Source organism: Lipotes vexillifer, unplaced genomic scaffold, assembly GCF_000442215.2.
Source record: "Lipotes vexillifer unplaced genomic scaffold, Lipotes_vexillifer_v1.1 scaffold258, whole genome shotgun sequence".
In the NCBI taxonomy this organism is placed as follows: domain Eukaryota; kingdom Metazoa; phylum Chordata; class Mammalia; order Artiodactyla; family Lipotidae; genus Lipotes; species Lipotes vexillifer.
Window position 1 is genome coordinate 651,416 of NW_006793735.1, and position 24,250 is coordinate 675,665.

The following is a 24,250-nucleotide window of genomic DNA, read 5'->3' on the forward strand; positions in this document are numbered from 1 at the left end:
TTGTTCCCCATATGACAAAACTGAATGAGTGTAAGCCAACTCCAGTTCTTCACCCTCTCTGTAACATCAGTAGGGACTGCTGGGCTTTTATAAGAATCACTGAGCTTTAGATCTGACACAGAAAGAGCTATGTGCTGCCAGTGGTAACTGATGGTTACTTGTGGGAAAAGAAGAAAGTACTTAAAATTCAAGCCATAATCAGTTGGAAAGTCGAGATTGTAATTCAGATACACAACTATTTAAATGCCACCCCTTCCGCCACTCACCACTTGTTCTTAATTGTTTTCAAAAGCCACTTTGCATCCTGTTTCCAAAGCTTGGGATGAGAAAGTGTGTAGCCTGTGAGGCCATAGCCCTGCCTCATTCCCCAACTGCAGGTGGCCCTTCTCTCTCCTGGAGCAGTGAGCCTTGGACAAAGCAGGGGCCTAACGGGAGTGGTACCATTACTCCCAGTTGGGTCACAGGCTGAAAACTTTGAGAGTGACTATTCTGAATTATAGCTATAATTTAATTCAGCAATATTATTGAACTTCTCCCTATAATTAAGTAGCCTCTAGAGATCCAGGAAAGAATAAATCCCTTCCAAAGTCTCACAATTTACTGGTAGTTTCCTGTAAGTGCATGTAGGTTGGTTTTACTCAGCTATTATTGAGGTAAAGGAAATTGTTGGATGAAACTTTTTACCTCCCATTCAAACTGCTAATTGGTATGCCAGCTACATGAGCATTTGCTGCATTTATGCTTATTTCTCAAGCATCTTGGCTCACAAGATCCAGCCCACAGCTGCCCTGTCTTTACTCAAAGGCTACTTTTGCTTGTTAGTGTCCAATCTGTTGTGGATTGATGCTTTTATAAACACAATAGAGATGAATTACTCAGATAAATAAAATAAAAACAAAAAGTCATGCAAAATGTAAGCCCAAGTATTTTACTATTAGGTTAAACAAATTTAAAATGACTTTGTGAAATGCTATAAAAAATTTCCAAACACGTACTTTCAATTTCTATACCTATCTCATCGCAGTATGGTAGCGGACAGTCCACAGGTCTGCACAGCACACTTTGAGTAACACAGGGTAGCCCCTGCCTACCTCTCCCTGTCACACTGGCCTGCTTCCCCTTCTTGGAACGTGCCACCCTCCTTGCCCTGGCTGGCTTGTCCCCTCTGCCCAGAAGTTTCCCCAACCTCTCTGTGCCTAATTAACTAGAGCTACCCATTGGATTGCAAGTCACATGTCTGTCTATCCTGCTGTCCTAGACTTGGTCAGGGCCGCTACTCTGGGCTCTCATTGTACCACACACCTCTCCTCATCACGCTTATCACCATTTAGAAAAACACGACTCCCTCACTAAGCCATAAACTCCACGAATGGAGTGCTGTCATCAGCCTTGTTCACCGAGGATCCCAAATGTCCAGCACAGTGACTGAGACATAGTAGATGTTCAATAAATACTTGTTCAATTTATAGATAAATTAAAATATAACTTGAGTTCGTATCATTCAAATCCCCATTTTACAAATGAGAAAAATGAGCTACAGAGAGTTTAAGCAATTTGCCCAAAATTTCCAAAGACATATATATATTTAAAACTATTTCAGATCTGTCAGGTTCCGCACCACTGCTTTTTTATGACACATTCTAAAATGGGACATTACATAGACATTATGAAAGCTGTTTTGGATGATAGCATTTCTATGTGTTGAAGCCTAGCTTTCAATTCTATGTCATTTCCAAAACTATCTGGAAAATTTGTACAAACAAAATTTTATTTTATAATCCATGTATTCATTCCACAGATATTTACTGAATACCTACTATGTGTGTGGCACTACTCTAAGTGCTATAGAAGTAGCAACAAATGAGAAAGCCCAGGCTCTGCTGAGTCTCAGTTTAGAAAAATACCCATAATTGTTGATAAGTCCTATGAAGAGAATATGCACAAGATAAAGGGATAGAAAATGATGGAGGCACTATTTTTGATAATGTGATCAGGGGGCCACTCTAAGGAGGTGACACTTGAGTTGAGACCTGAACATGAAAAGAAGCCACAAGGGTCTGGTGGCAGGCAAAGGGGACAGCAACTACAAAGCCTTGGGTTGGGAACAAGTCTAGTTCTGTTCCAGGACCCGGAAGTGTGACTGGGGCACACGGTGAAAGAGCAGGAGAGGTTGTCAAGGTGGGAAAGATAAATGGTGGCCAATTGTGGTTAGCCTTTTCAAAAGACCAGTTGCATTGTTAAGGAGAATACTGAGGGCGTTGTGAGGGCAGCGTGACAGGTGGAAGAGGACCTCAGCCAGGATTCTAGTCCAGCAGTCCAGGTGAAAGATGAGAGCAGGGTGACAGCAGCGGTGGTGGTGAGAAGTAGACTCAAGATTTATTTTGAAGGTAGAGTTGAAAAAACTTGCTGACAGATTGGATGTTGGAGGTGAGAGAAAGAGGGGACTCAGGATAATTCCAAGATTTTAGACCTGAGAGGCAGAATGAATACTAGTGCCCGAAACAGGGATGTTAGAAGACTTAGAAGGAGCATGTGGAGGGTGGAGATTGGTTTGAAATCAAGAGTAAAGGTGTGTGGGGGGTAAATGACACATAGTATAGACCACAGAGAGAAAATACTTTTCAGTAGAATCCATCAGAAACCTCATCATGCTTACATTTTCTTTAATAACTTTATCTGTGCTTATATTTTATGCTATAATATTTTAATTATTATGTAAGAGAAGAGTAGCCAGAGTTAGAATAATAAAATCAAGTAATTGAAATGTTAACATTCTTGCAGAATATTCTTATAGATTTTTCATTTGTTTCTGTCTGACCTAAAATCAAGATAATTTTCCTAAATTTAGGGATAGTGAGGATAGTGAGTTAATATTTCTCCTTGAAAATATGTAGCACTATGTTCAAGATTATTTATTATAGCAATGATTATAATGGTGAAAATTAGATAATAGTTACTAATAAGATACTAGATAACTAAATTAAGGTATACCCTTGCAACTGAATATTACGCAGATATAATAAAAATGAAGAAATTCTCTATGTACTGATATAGAAGAACCTTTAAGATGTATTAAGTGGTAAAGCAAGGTACAGAATAATTGGCATAGTATGTTACCTCTTGTCATTAAAAAGGTGGGAAAATAAAAATATGTATAGTATCTGTGTTTGCTTGTATAAGCATAGAGAAACTGGGAGGATACATAAGAAACTAATCACAGTGTTACTTATGGATGGGGTGCTGGGGATGGATGAATTAGGGGCATGGGGGATAGGGGTGTGAGGAAAATTTTCTCTTAGATATCTTCTTTAATTTTTTTTATTTTTGAGCCACATAACACCTGTTCAAAAAGTTAAAGAAAGAAACATAACACTAGGCAGATTTCAAAGAATGACCACCATTATTATTGAAAACACACTGCTGCCTGCGAAACCTTTTTTAAGCAAGTCACTTCCTCTGGCCCCTGAGCATCCCGCCACCCACCCCCCAGGAAAGGGGAAGATGAATGTCTAATGTGAACTCTTCCCTCTACTGCTCTTTCCAATCTTACCTTCTCAGATTCTGCACAGAGTCTTCCAGTTTGAGTTAAGAAAGAGCCAGAATGTCTGGCTTCTAAGATGAAAGTGATAAGTCATCTTATTATATTTGCTTGATTGCTTTCTTCTTACTCTGCCAAGTTCAGTGCTTTACAGCCCTTTTTCTTTCATTCATTTATTCAATAAATATTGATTGAGCACCTCCTATGTGCCGTGTACTGCACTATATCCTAAAATACAAAGATTAATTTCTTTATTGACCTTCTTAATATATTTAAAGTATAAGGCAGCAAGGAAATAAGATCCTCTTTGTAGGTGGGGATATTTCCATGGTCCTAAGAGATTGAATCACTGTCCTGAAATCACAAGTACTTAATAAGAACAGGATATGCATTTGCCACCTGGGTCTAGGAGGCAAAATCCACTTGCTTCCATTTTTTTTCTAAGTGATAATAAGGATGAAATTTCACTTTGGGGGAAGGTAAGACAGCTTGTCTCTTTTCTTACAGTGAGTGCCTGTCTACCATGGTACGAGGACAAAGTACATTGTTTCAGCTTTTGCACGTAGGTTTGGAAACATTAATTCACTCATTCATTTACTCATTTTTTCATTCCAAAGGCATTGATCCCATCCAAGGGGCTAGGCATAACAGTAAGTGCTGAGGGCGGTATGAAGATGACTCAGATTTTTGTTTGTTTTGTTTTGTTTTGTTGTTTTTGTTTTTTTAATTTTATTTTTTTTCACACCCACACACTGTATTTTATTTTTACAAGAGATAAACTGACACCAAGCATTGTAAATGGATGGCCACAACAAAAGCAACAATGATTGCAATTACCAAACACGAAACACACTCATACTATGTCATAATATTGACATTCAGTCCAGGAATCCTCCACTGTAACAGCTCCTTTACCAGCTTGCAGTGAAAATTGATTTATATATTTTTTGCCTCTGAGTCCTTGTGGGATTTTTTTTTTTAGTATTCAAACAGAAAGTCACAAAAATTATAATCATCCTCATCAGTTCACTCAGTCCCATGTAATTAATTTTTTTTTTCATCTTGATCTTCTGTTAGCACTTTTGTGAATTCATCAGTTTTCCATTACAGTTCTGAAAATGCTTATTCATTCAGTTCAGCAGTATAGTCAGTTACCAGAAACCTGTACTTGTCAGAGTCTTTTCCATGAATTCCTTGAAGATGAAACCCTTCTATAGGAACATTTTTGCAAAAGCATCAGAGTACACCCAGAACTGTCTGTAAATGACAAAAGACTTAAAAATGACCACGGTTAAAGATTTGATGAAAGTTCATAATGCAATTGACAAGGAAATTTAGTTATTTCTGAGATATACATTTTTAAGTAATAACTAGAATTATGACTTATAACATTATACCAGAACATATAAGATTTTTAGAAATTTCATGTAATGTCTGAAACATTTATATTAACGTATTTCCATACGAATAACCCAAAGAAAGTTTAGTATTAGTTGTTTTGTTTGTTTGTTTGTTTATACTGCAGGTTCTTATTAGTCATCAATTTTATACACATCAGTGTATGCATGAAGATGACTCAGATTTAGGCCTTGTCTCAGGAAGGTAACATCTAGCTGGGGAGTAACAGCATGCTCATAATTACCTATAATACACATAATACATGGCAGAAATGATCAGTGCCTTAGGAGAGGTTCAGAGAAAGTGTTCTAAAGAGACAGGTATCAGCTGAGCTGCCAAGGCAACAAGGAAGATTTCATTGCAGTCCCAGACCGAGGTTGCTCTGATAGGGTCTGGGTCAGACCTACCCCAGATAAAATTGAAGCCTGTGAAAACCTCTTAGTATGAGAGAAGCTTCTGTACCCAATGTTCCCAATGTGGTGGCCAAAGGATATCTCTCAATTATATACCTTAGTTTCTATGCCTTTGAAATACTTTGATAGCTCTGATGATAGTTTTGATATTCACTGTGTATTTGAACAGGATGTCACCTGATTAGAAATATAGCCCCACCTTGTCCTGCACGTAAACAAGGTCAATAACCCCATTAGTCCAGTCACATAGATGAAAAACAGCTAAAACTTTATTAAAAATAACAGCCAACACTTTTTAAATACTTACCGTGCTTGCCTACTTTATAAGCATTGCTTCTTTTAATCCTTACATCAAACTTACAAGTTAAACACTATTATTACTGTGCCCATTGTACAGATAGGGAAACGGTGGCTTAAAGATGTTGTTATCTATAGTCCCACAGCTACTAAGTGGTAGAAATAGGAGTGGAATCCAGATCTGTCTGATTCCAAACCCATGACCTTAACCACTATGCTACTGGTTTTCAAACTTTAGCACACACCAGAATCACCTGGAGAGCTTGTTAAAACACAGCTCGATGGCTCCACCCCTAGAGTTTCTGATTCAGTAGGTTGCCAGTAGGGTCCAAGAATTTGCATTTCTAACAGGTTCCCGGGAGATGCTTATGCTGCTGTTGCAGGTGCTGCACTTGAGAACCTCTGTAATCTGCTACTCTCCTACCAATGGTGGTTTTCCCAATGCTCTGTGGAGGAATATGAATCCAATCTCATTGGATAAATATTTATGCCAATTTTCCCTTTATTGGAATAAGCAAGAATTCACCTGAAGTATTTGAACAGACTAATTCACAGAGAATTTAAAGTAAATAACCAATATATTAAAGTTCCTAATTAAATTTTCCTATGAAATGAATATGGAATTCTTTTTTTTTTTTTTTTTTTTTTTTTTTTTTATTTTGCAGTATGCGGGTCTCTCACTGTTGTGGCCTCTCCCATTGTGGAGCACAGCCTCCGGATGTGCAGGCTCAGCGGCCATGGCTCATGGGCCCAGCCGCTCCGCGGCATGTGTGATAATCCCAGACCGGGTCACGAACCCACGTCCCCTGCATCGGCAGGCGGACTCTCAACCACTGCGCCACCAAGGAAGCCCTGGAATTCTCTTTCATAAAGGGCAAGGTTGATCTTCCTACACGAATGAAGATTTTTAAATTAGTTGAATGGCATTCTGATCACCAGCTTAAATAGTTTTAGTGAATATTTTATCCTTCAAACAGAGATATGATATGAGAAGTCAAAGCAAGAAAGCTCTCAAATTCTAAAGGCAGCACTGGACAAGCAAGAGGAGATATTATCCTGGCACATCTAAATAAAAGAAAAGGTATTTGTCTTACAGCCCGCTGTTGTCTCTTCTTACAGCACCTTGTGCTTCTCCTTGACGGAATTTATCACACTTGAAAATATTTGTATACTAGCTCTCATTGCTTCTAAATTGCAAGGATCGCATCTGTCTTGTTTACCACTGTCTCCTCGGCCTGGTACAGTGCCTGGCAATATTTGTTGACTGGCTGACTTACTGCTCTCTAATCCATAATCTTACAGGCAACAAATCATAGTCACAGCATTTACAAACTTGCCTAGCCAGCTCCAGAGAGAACTTTTTACAGAATATACAGTAAATACGTGTATATTGCAAGGAGTAGAGGAGAAAGAATTGTGTGAACGCTCCATAAATCAGAAGCAACATGCTTTTGTTGCCCATTGCAAAACCTTTTTCTGAAGCACTTCTCTGAGATGGCTTCTTCCTGTTAAATGATTTCTGGGCTAGAATATAAAGAAAACACACGTTGATTGAGGAAAGTTACAGTTTAATGAGGCAAAAAATAAAAACATCCTATGAATCCAGTCCAGCTGTGTGGGTATTTCCTGCCAAAAGATGTAGGAGTTGGAGTAGTAGGGGATGTGCCTGAATGTGAATGGATGTTAGAGGCCCAGATGGTTGCAGGCTATATCAGGAAGAACCAGTGACTGTGCTCATTGCCATGCTCCAGATGACACAGTAGCTGTTCCTACCCTTGTGTACCAAGGGTGAGAATGCTGACTGAGTCATCCCTCTCAGAGTCTTGGATCACATATGTCTCTCTTCACTCCCATGGTGCTTGTGATGATACTTAATGGGATTCAAAGTACTGGAAGAATAGTCATAAAGATTGAGGGCAGAGACAGGAAGAACTTTAGACGGACTCTAAGCAAATAATTGAGCAGAACACATTTGCAATTTAGTTCAAATGTGAGTTACCAGCATCAGAGAGTTGAGTACCACCAGTGCAGGCTGAGATCATAAGTAAAAGTCTTCATTCTGCTAGTTCCTTAAGCTCATATCCGATTGACATGATGGCATCTGTTGGATTATGCCCTAGTGTGATGCTACTGGCCAATGTGGACAGACACAGTGAGAAACAACCTAATAGAATGCGTTCATTATCATGCCTCCCTTAAAGATATTTTTAAGACATTACTTGTTATATTATCTAGTACCCTCTCCTAGGGTAGAATTCCCTGGGAGGGAAGAGATTTCTTGTTAGAAGAGCTGTACGTGTCCAGAGCAACTGGTTTGTTTCCTGTCCTAAAGAAACTAGAAATTACGCACCTGGTTAGGATTCAGTGTTCCTAGTTAGTAATAAGTGTCTTAGGAAAATGAAGCTCATGGTATTCATTTTTGTACGAGACTTACTTTTGACTCTATATTATTACAACACTGAGTCTATATACATATATTGTGTGTTTTCTTTCTCAATTTTATTAATTTTGAGAGCTAACTTATATCTGTTTATATAGCAAGGTGCAAATAAGTTTATTCCAGAATACTTTCTGAGCATCTACTAAGTGTGAAGAACTCTCTGAGGTGATGGAGATTTCATGGTGAGCAAAACTGATGTGGTTTTGCTCACCATGAAACTGAACAAAAATGTACTCATGGAACTTAAGTTTGTGAAGACATGAAAAGTTTATTAAGGCATTCTAGAAAATAGATACATAGCCTCCCAATGATCTTGGGCAAATTACTTAACCCTTTCAAGTCTGTCTCCTTTTTATTAAACTTGGGCAGAATAATACCTTCATTTTGAAAGATTTTTGTGAGGATTAAATTAGATCAAACATGTAATGTATACCTGTCCCGTAACAGGTTCTCCATTAATGCCTTTCTCTTTTCCCACATAAAACCATGATATGTTTTGTCTAAACGCTTGTGACCTAAACTTTGCTTTAGAAAAATGGATGTTTCAGGTTCTCTGTTAAAGATAAGGGAATGGATGTTTAAACACAAATTTCATTTTATTAAGAACCAAACCTAAGTCAAAAGGAAGTTGAAAAGGGAAAGGGGAAGCGTAAGTGAGTTTCCCTCTAAAAAGAAAAGGATTAAGAAAGAAGAGCCATCTGAAGGAGAGAGAACTGGTTCTGATTAGGAGTAGAGATGACAGCCTTTATAGAGGTTCTTCCTAGATCAGAAGTTTGGTGCTCCCTCTTTCCTATTTAGTATATTTTGGCTCCAGAGAATATAGTTGGGAGCAGGGAACCTACAAGGGTAGTTCCTTATTCTTTTTTCTGATGGACATCTTGTCAGGTCTCTCTCTAGAGCTAAGAAAGACAAAAAATTCTAACATTTAAATATTTTAAGGAAGTTACACTTAACTATTTTAAGGAAGTTATTTTCTGTTTCTTTTTTTTTCTTTTTTCATTTAAAGGTAGTTGAGTGAAAGCCCTTGCCAAGCTTATCTTCCCATTCATCACAGAAATACGCTGCACGTATGTCCCGACCATAAACTACTCACCCAGTAGCAGCCTATCTTACTTGCAGACAAACTGCTCAAAAGGAAATAAACATTCTCCTAAATGCTGACCGTGTAATTTATACCTGTAAGCAGCATAGAGCCTGAGTTCCATCAAGTGTTGACTCAAGGGTGCCTGTGAAGGATCCCCATAATCACTCACCAAAATAGACCTCTCCCTTAACAAGGAGTAGTTCTGGCTGGGAAAGGTTTTCACGAGCTAAAAACTATATCCGTTTAGCTCATGCTTATCACATACCTAGAGGGAGGCGGCTTGCTGTAGTAGTGGAAGTTCTTCAGCTTCAGAGTTAAACAAACCCAGATTAAATCCCACCTTGCCACTTTAACCTTCAGCATTATTAAAGGAAGCATTAGGACCTACTTTTCTGGGCTGTTTTAAGAATTCTATTTGACCTTCAACATAAAGAGTTTGACAGAGTGTCTTGTTACTTCCCTGACCTTGCTTTTCCCTCTGTGCTGGTAACTGTGGTGTACACAAAAGACAATCCAGGATAGATGGATGTGAAGTCACAAGAACATAGAATGAGATGGTACTTGATCAAGTCCTGGTATCTGTGGAATGTGCTTCCAAACCCACGGCTGGGCTTGAGCTGGCCTGAAATACATAGTATGTTAAGAGAAGTCAGTAGAACTTGAAGACTGAAAGAATTCTCAAATGTTTTCACTTCATAGGACCCCTTTTCTTCTCTACCATCTGTGGATGTCTCATGAAGTACACACAAATATACGCCAATTGTAGCATAGTGCTTGTATCACTTAAAAATGGTGATACCTTTTGCCCAAGAGAAGAGAGAGATGAGACAAACGAGCAAGGAAGAAAAAAAAAAAAAGAAGGAAACTAATGTCTATCAAATGCCCACACTGTTCACTCCCTTTGCTGAGTTCTTTCACACAGCACTGTGAAGTGGGTATCATTATTCCCATTTTAACAGATGAGAACGGAGAAGCTCAGAAAGGCAACTTTACCCAAAGTGACACCCTCATAAGTGGGAGTGCTGGGATTTAAACCTAGGCTTTCTGCCTCTTGGTCCAGAGGGAGGTAGAAAGGAACTTTTACTAATGAATCCGTTCAATGACACTGATAAGCTGCTGTGCCATGGTGTCTTCAGGGCTTTTCCTGTCAAGGCATCCAGCACAGTATGGAAGAAAGGGCACGGGCTTGGGGGTCGGATGTGCCTGTGCCCAAATCCTGGCACTCACCCTTCCACCAGCTGTGTGGCCTGTTTAACAACAGGAAATTGTCCACATATGGCTACTTCTGCCCAAGGAGGAAATAAACTGCAAAGGAAATTCTGAAGTACCACTAAGTAGAACCTGGTGGTAGTAGAGAGGCACGGCTAAGAGTGTGGCCCCAGTATTAGACAGACTTGACTTCTAATCACAGCTCTAATGAGAGACAATAAAACATAGTAGTTAAAAATACAGACCCTGAGGTCAGACTCTGGGCTGCTGTCCCAGCTCTGACACTGACTAGCTCTTTCTGCTTACTTCTATTTGTCTCAGTTTCTTCATCTGTACAATGGGTATAATAAAGGTATACACCTCAAAGAGTTGTGGTGACCCTAGGTACTGTTGAAATATATGTAAAGTATTCAGCACAGTACCTGGTACATTTTAGATGCTCAAAAAGTGATTACTATTACTACTACTACTACTACTATTACTAGGTACCTGTCTTTGGGCAAGTTATTCTTTCTGAGCTTCAAGTACCTCTTCTCTAAAATGAGTGTATAATCATATCCACTTCAAAGAAGTGTTTGTGAGAATTCAACTGGAAACTATAACACGCTTAATACCATTTTGATAGTTATTTTAATTAGCTAGATGCTCTGATGTTCATCTCTTCTTTGGGCCATGACACTCTTCAAATAAGTTTATAGTTCTGAAGAGTTTCCCAAGAAGTAGAAATTGCTGTGTTCATTGTTAGACATCAAGTAAAGAACTGTTTTATTTTTGGAGGCGCCAAAGTGAAGAGCACATCTAATGCACACAGCCATCTTCTCCAGAGGTGACTCTATAACACTCTCCCTGTGTCTCCTTCATTCTCATATTGTTCAGGAAATTGTTTCACTCAGAAAGTCAGAAAATGCTTTCTACCCTCCTCAAGGCAGAACACATAATCACTATATTTCCACATAAAAACATCATTGCAATTTTCAACTTTTTCCAATAATCTTCAAAAATTGGAGGACTTTTCTGCATATCTCTCAGCACTAAGTTAATTTGTGTTGGTTTCAATATCACTGAACAAGAACGTACTAGTCCTTCCTTAAGGCAGCTTTGATTGAAGTTATAGTTTCTTCTCTTTAATTTTATATAACCTCTATGCCAGTTGGGTCTCCCTGAATCTTAGGATCAAAATAAGATTGACTCAAAGCACTCCTGCACTATGAAATTCAGTGCCTCTGCATCCCAGCAACACTTCACAAGATTTCTGCAAATTGCGGGGATACTAAGTGTTCTGGCTCTGAGCTCCTGCTCCTGCTTTATCAGAGGGATTTTAAAAAATTCATTCAACCTACTCTGTGTCAGCACTGTTCTGGGCTCTTCATATGTGGTACAAAGCGAAACATACAAGTCACTTCTCTGTTTTCTCTCCTTCCACACCTTGTCAGTATGAGTGTGAAACATGTGGAACATCTATTCCTCAGTTACAAGCAAAAAAGTTGCATCTTACAGAAATTAAAATTTTTAGTTACGCAGAGTTTTTTTAGACAATCTTCTTTCTCTCCTTTCTCCCTATTTCAAATTCCTACTATGTTTTAATCCAAAGTAAATGTGATTTCTACCACCTCCACAAAGGGATTTACAGAAAATATGAAAAGAGCCCATGGATGAGCCATAAACTCATAATAGCCTTTGCCTTGGCTACTACAATGAGATCAAAGGGTTTTTAATTATCACGGGTAAGGATGCCATTAAATTCTTAGCCAGAAGCCAAAATTTCCAGTTTCTGCTTAGTGGTAGAGGGGTATGTAAAGGAGGTAGTGTCACCTCCTTTTGTAACCCAGGTTTAGGAGAAACCTCAAGAAGTCTTAGGCAGATAGGACTATATATCACCTATCCATCTACCCATGCCTTCATTCATTCATTCACTCAACGAGCCTTCATTTAGCACCCCTCTACCCACAAGGCACTGTGCTTGTGGCAACACAAAGCAGAATATGAGACTCAGTGTCCAGTCTCAGGGAGGTCAAAGTCTAGACTTCAAAGAAAGAAAAAATCGTCATTGAACGGGATCTGGAAGAATACATGGAATTCAACAGGTAGAGATGAAGAGATGGGAATTCCAAGTGAAGAAAACAGTCTCTGTAGAGATGCAGAAACTTGCATCCATACAGCCTTCACTGGCCTGGGGAGTGGCCCAGAAGAGCTGGTAAGAAGGGAGCTGCAGGAGAGGAAGTGATGGAAGAGGATCCTGCAGACCTAAGAAGGGACACAGTCACAAAGAACCCCTTCTCTCAAGAACATTCATGATGCCAGGCAACTCTTAACAATTTGGACTGTCCTGTGTTGAAATTTGATGACCTGTAGGAAGATTGACATTCTGAACCATGTTTGCACTTGAGACATCAACTTTCTGAAACCCAGGCTAATCAAATGAAAGGTCCAGTCTGTGTATTTTTGTCAGCTCTTGCTCTTGCCTCTGCAGTCACAAATATCATATAGAGAGAAACCACATTCATAAAAGATCCCAGCGTATGAAGTACCTAATTTCATTGTTCACTTTGGAGAAGGGGAAAAAGATAAAAATATTGACATGGTATGATATAATTTTTAAATAAAACTGTAAACCTTCACAGAATTTCAACTAAAACAAATAAATGAGTAAAATTTTACAATACTAGTTAAAAGAGACCTAAATAGACAATAAGTTCCATAATAGAGAAATCCAAGTTAAATTCTTTCAAAAACTATCAGTCACTTTCTTTGTTTACTGTGACATAGTTTGTATTATTGTTGTCATAACTGAAACCACTATGATATTAAAATATCCAAAGTCAAGAAACATATTTCTAAAAAAAAAAAAAGAAACATATTTCTATTTCCAATTAAATCTTCTCTAAGAAAATAAGCGTTTTTTTTTTTTAATGTGGGCAAAAATGCAAACAACTTCATTCTCACTTTTCAGAGAAAATGTCAGCTTAACTCTAAGCCTACTGAAAAAAATTTTTTTAAGTTGTTGGAAAGGTCAAGCAGAAAAAAATATTTCTGGAATTTCTAAATTTTGATGACTTTAATACACAAGTTCTACAACAAAGTATGTTATACTTTTACTGAAATTTAAAATCTCTTAAAAGACATTTGCAGTAAGGTTTTTACTGAAATTTAAAATCTCTTAAAAGACATTTGCAACAAATGTTTATTAGATGGAAATAAGACTAGAAAATGAATCTAACATTTTTATTCAGTTGCATAAATTAGCCATGATATAGATATAGATATGGATATAGATATAGTAATAGATAACATATATAATATATATATTTAGGTATGACAGAACATATATGACATACATGTATGTGTCACAGCTGAAAGCAACTGTGATCTGTGATGGACTAAGGGAAAAAAACAGGAAGTAAGCCTTTAAAATAACTGATCTTCTATTACTTTGGTGTTGACATTTGAGGAAAAGCGTGTTTAAGTATAAGAAATTAAAAAGAAGTCTTTGTGTTTTTGAGTCTAGTGAAATATTACAAGGTTTCAATTAACCAGAATACTCAGAGCTATTTGAGTGTTGTTATTAATTGAAATTTTTCATTGCATCAAGATTGACCAAAAGGGGAAAAAAAACTTTTTTAGTGGCATATCTTTCTAAAATGTATTAATGCTTCTTTCTGTATTACAAAGTACAATAACACTATGCCTAATTCTTTCTTTGAAGAATGGAGACATTACTGTCCTCAGGGCTATTACTCAGTGCATCTTTCCTTACAGAGTGGTACCCAAATGTAATTGTCAGAGATGGGCCGAATATATACTGACTGTGGGGCATAACTTGGAATCTTTAGTATCCTTCAAATGAGGTTGTTTGTTTGTAAATTAATTTTTTCTTCTAAACATGACATTTTCTGGAAAAATTCATTGAGGATACTGGTTAATTAGGTTTTTGTTTTACTATAACTGAACAGATTATAAGTGGCTAAAAGGAAATAGTGTGATATTGTTAATCTGTGGAGGAGGGAAGAGTAATGGTAAATTTTCAGACAAATTTTGATAGATTTAAACCATTTTGAGCTTTCTTCAATTTAGTGTTTAGAGGAATAGCTTAAGTGGAGAATCTAAGACCTTTTATACTTTCTGGGGACCTTTTAAAAGCTTAATAAACTCTGGCATATGTTGATGTGGGAAAAACTAGGATCTTAAAGAAATTAATTTTTTTCTTTACACATAACATCTATCTAGAATTAGAATCAATTTCAATCTGTCTAATGAAATATCACTATCATGTAGTTGCTTTTATCTTTGAAACTAATAGGTCATAATGTATTATTTAGTAGGTTGAAATAAGTTCAGGCCAAATCTCTTTTAAATGTTAATTTAATCTATTTTGATATATATCTGACATTCAGGAGGAAGAAAATGTAAGGGATAGCAGAGAATCCTTCTCTAGGAGATTGAGAAAAACTTCGTAGGCAATTTAAAATTAATATTATCAAATCACTCTTTTGCCTGTAGTGACTTGGGACATAGATTAAAGACATATTTCCAGTATAGGCGATATAGGCAATCTGCCTAAAGTAGGGTGTAGAAATGACTCAACACCTCCATGAACTCAATGGTCCACCAAACTGTTCTAGTCCTTCAGAATTTAGAAACAAGATACGAATGTGGTGTCAATTTGTAATTCATCAGACAAACCAGTGAACTCATTAGTAGAAATATATACTTTTAGAACTGCTAGAAATGTTTTAACACTCTTAAGGTCTTCTATTGTTGAATCCTTTCTTAGACTTTGAAAGTTGAAGGTCATCTTTTTTATTGTGATTATATAACTTTGGTTGAATAGATTTCCTAATATGGCCCTACCATATTAGGGCCCTACCATTGTCAACCCTAGAGCACATAACACAGTCTGTGAATTCATCAGCAATCTAATGGTACCTTGGAGTTTTGCAACTGCTACCTGAATGGGCCAGATCCAGATTTGCCTTGTTTTTCTATTGTTAGGGGAAGTCCATTAGCTTTTACATTTCATTATAGTGTAGCCTTATCAAATTACTCTTTCAAAATAATAAATAGTTCTTTCAGATACTGTAGACAACCAAATACATATGGAAAATAATTTACTCAGCTAATGGGATTTTGCTGATTTTTAAAATTATTAGTGTATATTGAGTTCTCACTTCTACATGTTGTCGCTAAAATCTCAATTCAAGTTTGGGAACCAACACACAGCTCCTATTGGCACTGGCTGACCACTCCATGCACAGTCTTCATCTGAATTTCTTTTAGGTAACACTCCCTGACAAGTAGGTCATAGTCCCTGATGGGATATCACCATAGTGGCCAATTTTGGCCACCTGGGTTCACAATTTATAGTTTTCAATATCCACAAAGTCCTTTTGATCAGATTAGAAATCGCAAAAGGAATTAACTGAGAAGGCTTACAATAGACCTGTAACTGAATTGTCTTTGGATGTTTCTAAACAATTTACTGAAGTACGAAAGTAAGATTACTTTGAAATCATGGGTAGTATTTTCATTATTGTATTAGTTTACTAGGGTGTCCATAACAAAGTGCCACAAGCTGGGTGGCTTAAACAACAGAAATTTATTTGCTCACAGTTCTGGAGACTAGACTTCTGAGATCAAGGTGTCAGAAGGATTGGCTTCTTCTGAAGCCTCTCTCCTCAGCTTATAGATGGCTGTCCTCGTGTCTTCACATAGTCTTCCTTCTATGTCCTAACTTCCTCTTCTTAGAAGAAATCATTGAATTAGGGCCCACCCTAATACTTCATTTTAACTTAATTATCACCTTAATAAAGACCCTATCTCCAAATACAGTCACATTCTGAGCTACTGGGTGTTAGGCCTTCAATATATGAATTTTGAGGGGGCACAATTCAGACCATAACAGTTACTAATCTCAACTCATTAGAAACTGGTTTCTCATTACCCCTAGTGGCTAGATTCAGCATCCTGGCCTTGCTTTGGAGCCTTGATTTCTCTGCCTCATAAGTCCTTTTTTTTTTTTTAACATCTTTATTGGTGTATAATTGCTTTACAATGGTGTGTTAGTTTCTGCTTTATAACAAAGTGAATCAGCTATACATATACATACATCCCTATATCTCCTCCCTCTTGCGTCTCCCTCCCACCCTCCCTGTCTCACCCCTCTAGGTGGTCACAAAGCACCAAGCTGATCTCCCTGTGCTATGCGGCTGCTTCCCACTAGCTATCTGTTTTACATTTGGTAGTGTATATATGTCCATGCCACTCTCTCACTTCATCCCAGCTTACCCTTCCCCCCCCTGTGTCCTCAAGTCCATTCTCTATGTCTGTGTCTTTATTCCTGTCCTGCCCCTATGTTCTTCAGAACGATTTTTTTTTTTTTAGATTCCATATATATGTGTTAGCATACGGTATTTGTTTTTCTCTTTCTGACTTACTTCACTCTGTATGACAGACTCTAGGTCCATCCACCTCACTACAAATAACTCAATTTCGTTTCTTTTCATGGCTGAGTAATATTCCATTGTATATATGTGCCACATCTTCTTTATCCATTCATCTGTCGATGGACACTTAGGTTGCTTCCATGTCCTGGCTATTGTAAATAGAGCTGCAGTGAACATTGTGGTACATGACTCTTTCTGAATTATGGTTTTCTCAGGGTATATGCCCAGTAGTGGGATTGCTAGGTCGTATGGTTTTGATTGAGGTCATCCCAAGCCTAGTCTCCTATCCATACTGTGACTATTCTCTGCCTCTGTTGCTGTTATTGAAATCTCTTTACTGCTTTCATACCTATTGCTCCTCTTACATTCCATATGGCTTCTAAACTCAAGTTCATTACAGTGGTTTCTGTAATAACCAAAAACTAGAAACAACCCAAATGTCTGTCAACGGTTTAATGGATAAATTGTGGTATGTACTGAAATGATGATGAAATACTATACAGTGGATAGAATGTAATAACTATTGCTACTTACTCCATGGATGAATCTCACAAACCTAATATTGTATCTTTTGCTACCTACTTCATAAGGACACTTAGCCCACAGAGTCCATGAGTTCAGCAGTAGCCATTCAGAGTCAATTAATATTTATTGAGTACCTGCCATGTGCCAGGCATTGTGGAAAGTGCTTTCATACATACTTAATTCTCATAAATTTTTGAAGTAGAAATACAGCATTTCTATCCTGTTTTCAGAAGGTAAAATGAAGCCTTAGAGAGAAGAATTTATAAAAGAGCTGGGATTTGAAACTCTGGTCTTCTGACTCCAGTCCTGGTATTTGTGCCAGCATATGCCACACCATGCAATCCTTCCCCTTCCATTGACCATGGAGGCTACACCAGCTCCATTAGCTGTTAATTGCATGGCCACACAGTGACTGAGGCTCATCACTCCGGTGTCTCTCCATACTTTCCCTAACTCCTCTCCCCAGAGTGAGAAAGACTGTTCATCCTTTTAAGGAACCAGAAGACATGAGGGAGGATCCAACTCACACACTGCCAATCACCCCCCAGAGGACTATCAAGATAGGAAGAGATGCCAGAGTCTGATCCAGAATTTTAGAATAGAAATGCCCAAAGCCTCAGCTTCTCTCTTAGAACTGTTTCAGGGAAGTCAGGCAGGTGGAGTACCTTAGCTGAGACCTTTTTGGCTAGTAGCTTGTGAATTTAGTCTAGTTTCTGTAATTTAGTTTTCCTAAGTTATATCAACAAAACTGGAGCGTTTGGTGACTGGAGAACAAGCTGGTAAAAAACTTGCACCTGCCAGAAAATGAGGAACGATACAAAGAAGGCTACTGAGTAGTCAGACTCCAAGTCCACAGCTCTTATTCATAAATTAGTAATAGAGTTTGCCTGAAACATTCATAAAGGGGAATTCAAGTTCACTAGTTACTAGCCCTCCTCTAGAAAGAAAATGGACACAGTGTATGTATTTTTGAATTTGCTATCTCAAATTCAAAAATTTGGTAACAATATATTTACCACATGGTCTTTACGTCTATTTTTTAAAAGAGGTGCAATTCAATTTCTTTGCTCTAAGATAACAATAGTCAATATTGAAAGGCCTCCAATTTGGTAGGGGGATGGAATTCTTTCTTCTGACTTGTTTTTTTACTTGGTAAATAGATTTTACTTACTAAGGGCAAGACGTTGGGGGATGCATCTAATCACCGATAAGAAAAAGAGTTTCACCGGTAGTCAAATCAATTCAAGGGAAATGTTTCATTGTCTTAATCACGTATTTGTCTACAGGGATTCTTATTTGTTATATTTTCTTTGCAAAACTTTCCAATCAAGAATATGTGGAAAAGACGGGAGTGATAAAGAAACCAATTTTTTGTACATGGCTCCTCCCAAGTTTCCACACCACTATCCTTCCACATTTTACTATCTTGTATACTATACCACCTTGGCTAATTTCAAGCACTTAGAAACCAGACCTCAATACCTCTTCTCCTAACCCCTCCCAGAAAGAGGCCATGTCTCACCTCTCCCTATGCACCAAACACCACTGATTCAGCAGAATTTCAGCAACTATTTATGCTGGTGATGAATGATTCTTATAACACCTTACTTTCTCTTAAGTGTTGGATATGTATCCATTTGTGCAAGTAAGATACAAGTAGTCTGGAGTATTTGTATTTGGGAGGATACTTTTTGAAAAGAAAAAAATAACAAAGTAATCTTTAGGACTTGGTGTTTTCAGTCTTTTTCCTTTTGCTTAAAAATAACCCCCTTCGCCCAAATGCCTGTTTTGCAAATCATCTGAGGTATTTAACAAGGAATTGAAAATAACAAAACTAACCCTCTAATTACCATTGCATTTTTTTGGTTACATATTTCACACAATCATCAAAGGCCTCTCAAACATAAATATATTTATATAAATATAAATAACAAATTTGGGATTTATCATACCAGAAAGGAAAACATATCATACCAGAAATTAAACATTACTTCTGAATTATTGAATATGTACTATTTATGCCATCCTCAGCATAAGCCAAACAAGGTCAAAAGAAAACAATTTTTTAAACCAGACCACTTTAGGTAGCAAAAGTTGCTTCCAGGTGCATAATAGAGAAACTCAATATTAAGGCAAAATATGTTCCAAGTAATTTAAAGCCACGATAATCAGAGTAAGCCTGATAGTAAAACTTCACTAATTGAGAACTGGTTATAGATAAATGAACAGTGAGTGATGTGACTTTGACCATTTGTCAGGAGAGCTTGCTAAGCAAACAGAGTAAATATGCCTGGGGATAAGGTGGGAGTGAGATGGGGAATGTTTAACCTTCTCCAGAGAACAAACAAATGGTAAATTGTGGACAAATGGATCTTGTTAATTAAAAAGAAGTCTTATCTGTCCTTCAGAGCTAATTTTAAGCATCTTTACTTGGTAACATTTTATTAATTTTGATGAAATTTTATTTAGGTTTTATTTTTATTTTGAAACAATTTCATTTCTTTAAATGTCTAAGACTTTTTATGTAATTCAAAATCACATTCTGTCAGAGTTGGCCATATTACGTGATTTCAGTACCTTCACGTGAAAAAGGTATTTAATAGTTACTTGTATTTACTGAGTGGACTTGAGTGTCTATCACTATACCAAATAACGCGAAATAGTTCCAAAGAATCAAGCACAATCTTTGCTCGCACAAGGTAGTTTCATTGATGAGACAGTCACAGAACATTTTACGAAATAAAGGATTATAACAAGGTCCCTGGGAGGAGCTTAATCTCCATGCACAACTCAGGAATTTGGGGAAGGGGCAATCCTGTTCCTCAAGTGACCCACTGTGAAATTAGAAAAAATGACAAGGGGTGCTTTGGGACCAGTTGGGGACTCTGGTCATTGAGGGCTGATTTTTTTAAAATAAAAGTAGAGATAGAAGTGGACTCAACTTCCTCAAAAGTGCTCCTGGGGGCTTCCCTGGTGGCGCAGTGGTTGAGAGTCTGCCTGCCGATGCAGGGGATGTGGGTTCGTGCCCCGGTCCGGGAGGATCCCACATGCCGCGGAGCGGCTGGGCCCCTGAGCCATGGCCGCTGAGCCTGCGCGTCCGGAGCCTGTGCCCCGCAGCAGGAGAGGCCACAGCAGTGAGAGTCCCGTGTACAGCGAAAAAAAAAAAAAAAAAAAAAAGTGCTCCTGGATGGTCAAGAACACGCCCTGAGACAGGAGAGACTAAAGTGCTTAGGCCTATTTTCTGAGGGAGAGACCACATTTTAAGAGTCACATCACTTTTACACACCAGTGTTTTCTGCTTCAGGCCTAGATGTTCCAGGTTTTCTGAGGGTGTTTTAAGAACTACAAGATGAAAGCTACTGATTGGGCACCCATTATGATTGGTAAGTACTGTTAGGGGAGACTCTCTGAATGCGAACAAAAATAGTAAGAGCAGCATTGGTGGTAAGGGGGCCTGTTAGGAACAGCAGGAACAGCTGCTGTGGAGGTGCTGAGGAGATGATGGAAGCAGCTGCTGCCAAAATGGACTACCCAGAGGTGACAGAGAGAGCAGCCCCAGGGACACCACACTGACTATGGAGAAGACACAAACCCAGGGTCACCTTATGCACCAGCACAGTGGACACAGTTCAGAGGGCCCAAGATACTCTTAAGGACCCATAAAATTGCTTTAATTATATCTTTCTTAAAATCAGAACCCCCTAAATGACTATTAAAATAATGAATGTGTAATAATAAATTCAGTCTGGATTATATTTTTCTTGATACAGCTTATCATAAAATACAGTCTTCTACATTGTTTTTTATGGAGGAAGGGGCCCATGAAGGCAAAAGTTTGAGGGCCTATAAAAGTCATAAAGACCCCCTACACCAATCATTCAGGCCAAGGACAGTGCGTGTGCATGCTGGGGGCGTGGAATCCCAGCACCTTTCATGTGTGGAGGTTTAGAATTAAAGAGATTGTTATCCACAACTCTCCCATCAGCACATACACATACACCACACACAACAAAAAGTGCCTAATAGCACATAACACAAACTGAGGGCACAGGAGTTATATAGTAGAATGTAATTAGAATCAGTCCTCATTCACCTCAGAAGACTTCATTGCAAAGGTGATGGTTTGGAGAGTCATCTGGGAAAAACAATGCTGGAGGGGGGAAAAAAAAAAAAAAGTAAGAGAGAAAGACATGGAGAATCAACAAATCAACTAGATATCTTCCTTTTAAATGCCGTGTGTCATTATTTTAACTAGAGGCATCAATTTTCTTACTGCAACTTGACTACCCTTATTAAGGAATCAGTAATCATATTATTTCTAGCTATAAACAGATCACTGAACCAATGGTGAATTCATGGGATTTTTCAATTCCTCATATGAATTGCTAGTTAAGAAAAGAGAGCATTCCATCCATGCTTCCCAATTGTTTACATCTAGATCTGTGCTTCCTTCAGGATGTTTAGAACCAAGGATTGACCAGTATGCTCAGATTTAGTTCTATTTGTACCACCTTTAAAATTTACAAAACATTCTGTTGGGGGTGGAGATGAGTTCAATGTTACCGTGATAGAACCAGCATGGTTTGAACCCTACTCTACGTTGGAAGAAATCTACAGGAACACACAACTAGGAGAAGACATAATATGGTAGGCAAAGATCACCACCATTCATGGAACATTGATCTGACGTTTTCCTATGTTGAAAGAGTAGTTTGAAGAGAGCATGACACTTATCATGACATTTACCTTCCCCAGTAAAAGAAGGTTATCCTGGCTCTGCACATGAGAGATGAGAATAGCCATCAGAAATTAGCCTTTTTGTGGCCAGTTTCCCACAGGTGCATGTTAAGTTCAGGGTCTGGAATTTATTAGATAATTTTTCAGCATATGCAATACTGAATATCATTTCATTTCAAACAGTGTTGCTAAAATGATCTAAATGGCAGGTATTTGCTTACATGTATGTATGTATGAAGAAATATATTCAGTACATTCACATTTGTAAACTTGATTGTAGTTTGTCTATCCTTAGAACAGTCATCCTAAAAAAACTTTAATCTCCAATATTGTAAATATAAAATCTGGGGGGAAAATGCATGAAAATGTTAGGGTTGCTATTTTAACTTTCTTGTTTCTGTTTTTTCTCAATTTTTGGCAATAGCATATATTAATTTTACAATCAGAACAAAAGGAAGACTGTTATTTAAATTCATATATTAGCTAATTTAGGGTTAGCAGAGATGTCTAGTATTGTAGTCTTTTACTCTTCCCCTAATTTAATATATCTCCGTTTCTTCTGTTTAATATCTTTGATAAAGAGCCTCTGTATTATTGTGGATAAAGAATAATAAAAATAATTTTTAAGTTACAAACTCCATAGTAGCAGTAACAGAATCTGCAACTAGAAAATTGCTTACAAATGGACTGTGTTACTCTGAAATTACTTATCTTATTTCATGTGTCCAAAAGAGATCTCAGGGGCTTCCCTGGTGGTGCAGTGGTTGGGAATCCACCTGCCAATGCAGGGGACGTGGGTTCGTGCCCCGGTCCGGGAAGATCCCACATGCCGCAGAGCGGCTAGGTCTGTGAGCCATGGCCGCTGAGCCTGTGCATCTGGAGCCTGTGCTTTACAACGGGAGAGGGCACAACAGTGAGAGGCCCGCGTACCACAAAAAAAAAAAAAAAAAAAAATAGATCTCAGGAAAATCCTAGTAAAGATGGCATTTCATGGCATTGAGTTAGCATTTAATAATAATTGGAGAGATGCTAAAGCTTATAAGCCTATTAAGATCTACAGAACAGAAAAAATTGTGTGTATGTGAAATGTTAGGTTCATTTTCTAAGAAGATAGGAGAAATGAAAACATTTTGTTAGAAATGTGCTCATGAGTGAAGTTATGGATGGCTGATTCTTATTGACCATTGCAGACTAAAGAAAATATTTCTCCAAAATATCTGCTTAGATCCATACTGTGCAATTATACTGAGAAGTGGTTGCTGCCTCAAACTTGGGTGATACCATTGGAAACTCTGCATTTAGGGCAGTTGATGAGGGCAGAGTGGAGGAGCCCTCCCACCCCTAACAAAGCTGGATGGAGAGAGAACAGTGTGGTAGAGAAAGAAGCACACAGGCTGGGAGGTGGGTCTGGTTCCCGTCCGGGCTTAGCTTTGAGGCCTTGGTCAAATCACACCATCTCTGAGCCTCAAAGCCCAAAAATGTCTAGCAAAGACCGTAATACCTATGCCACAGGGCTCTCATGAAATCAAACAAGTAAAAACATGCAAAACACCCAGCAGAGTGCTCAGCACACAGTAACTTCTCTAAATAGGTTAGATCCTTCCCTGTGAGACAGGCCTAGAGCCCACACCTTCTAATCTGAGGATACCTCATAGCTTCACAGCCTGGTATCCAGCCTGAGAAGATCCTGTGACTTCCAATATTTTCTACTCTGTTTCTTATATTCTATATTTTAAAAAGAAAAAGAAGTGGGCCAAAGTTGAGTTTTCTTAATAAATGTTAGTATCACTTGCTACACTCTGTGTTTCATTCATTTATGCCTGGTGTTATAATAGAAATTAATTAAAAAGATTACTCTCAAGAATTATTATTTGTTAGAAAAGCTACTATTTTATATAATTCATTTGTGAAGAAACAAAATGATAAAAGACTTTTTTTAAAAATCAAAGAATTGGGCTTCCCTGGTGGCGCAGTGGTTGAGAGTCCGCCTGCCGATGCAGGGGACACAGGTTCGTGCCCCGGTCCGGGAAGATCCCACATGCCGCGGAGCGGCTAGGCCCGTGAGCCACAGCCCCTGAGCCTGCGCGTCTGGAGCCTGTACTCCGCAATGGGAGAGGCCACAACAGTGAGAGGCCCGCGTACCGCAAAAAAAAAAAAAAAAAAAAAAAA

The 24,250-nt window shown here is 38.2% G+C and overlaps 1 protein-coding gene across 12 annotated transcripts in view; it reads left to right on the plus strand.

The window, feature by feature from the left end:
* PEX5L (peroxisomal biogenesis factor 5 like) overlaps positions 1-24,250 on the plus strand; it is a 289,451-nt gene that overhangs the window by 112,441 nt on the left and 152,760 nt on the right. The window lies entirely within an intron of this gene.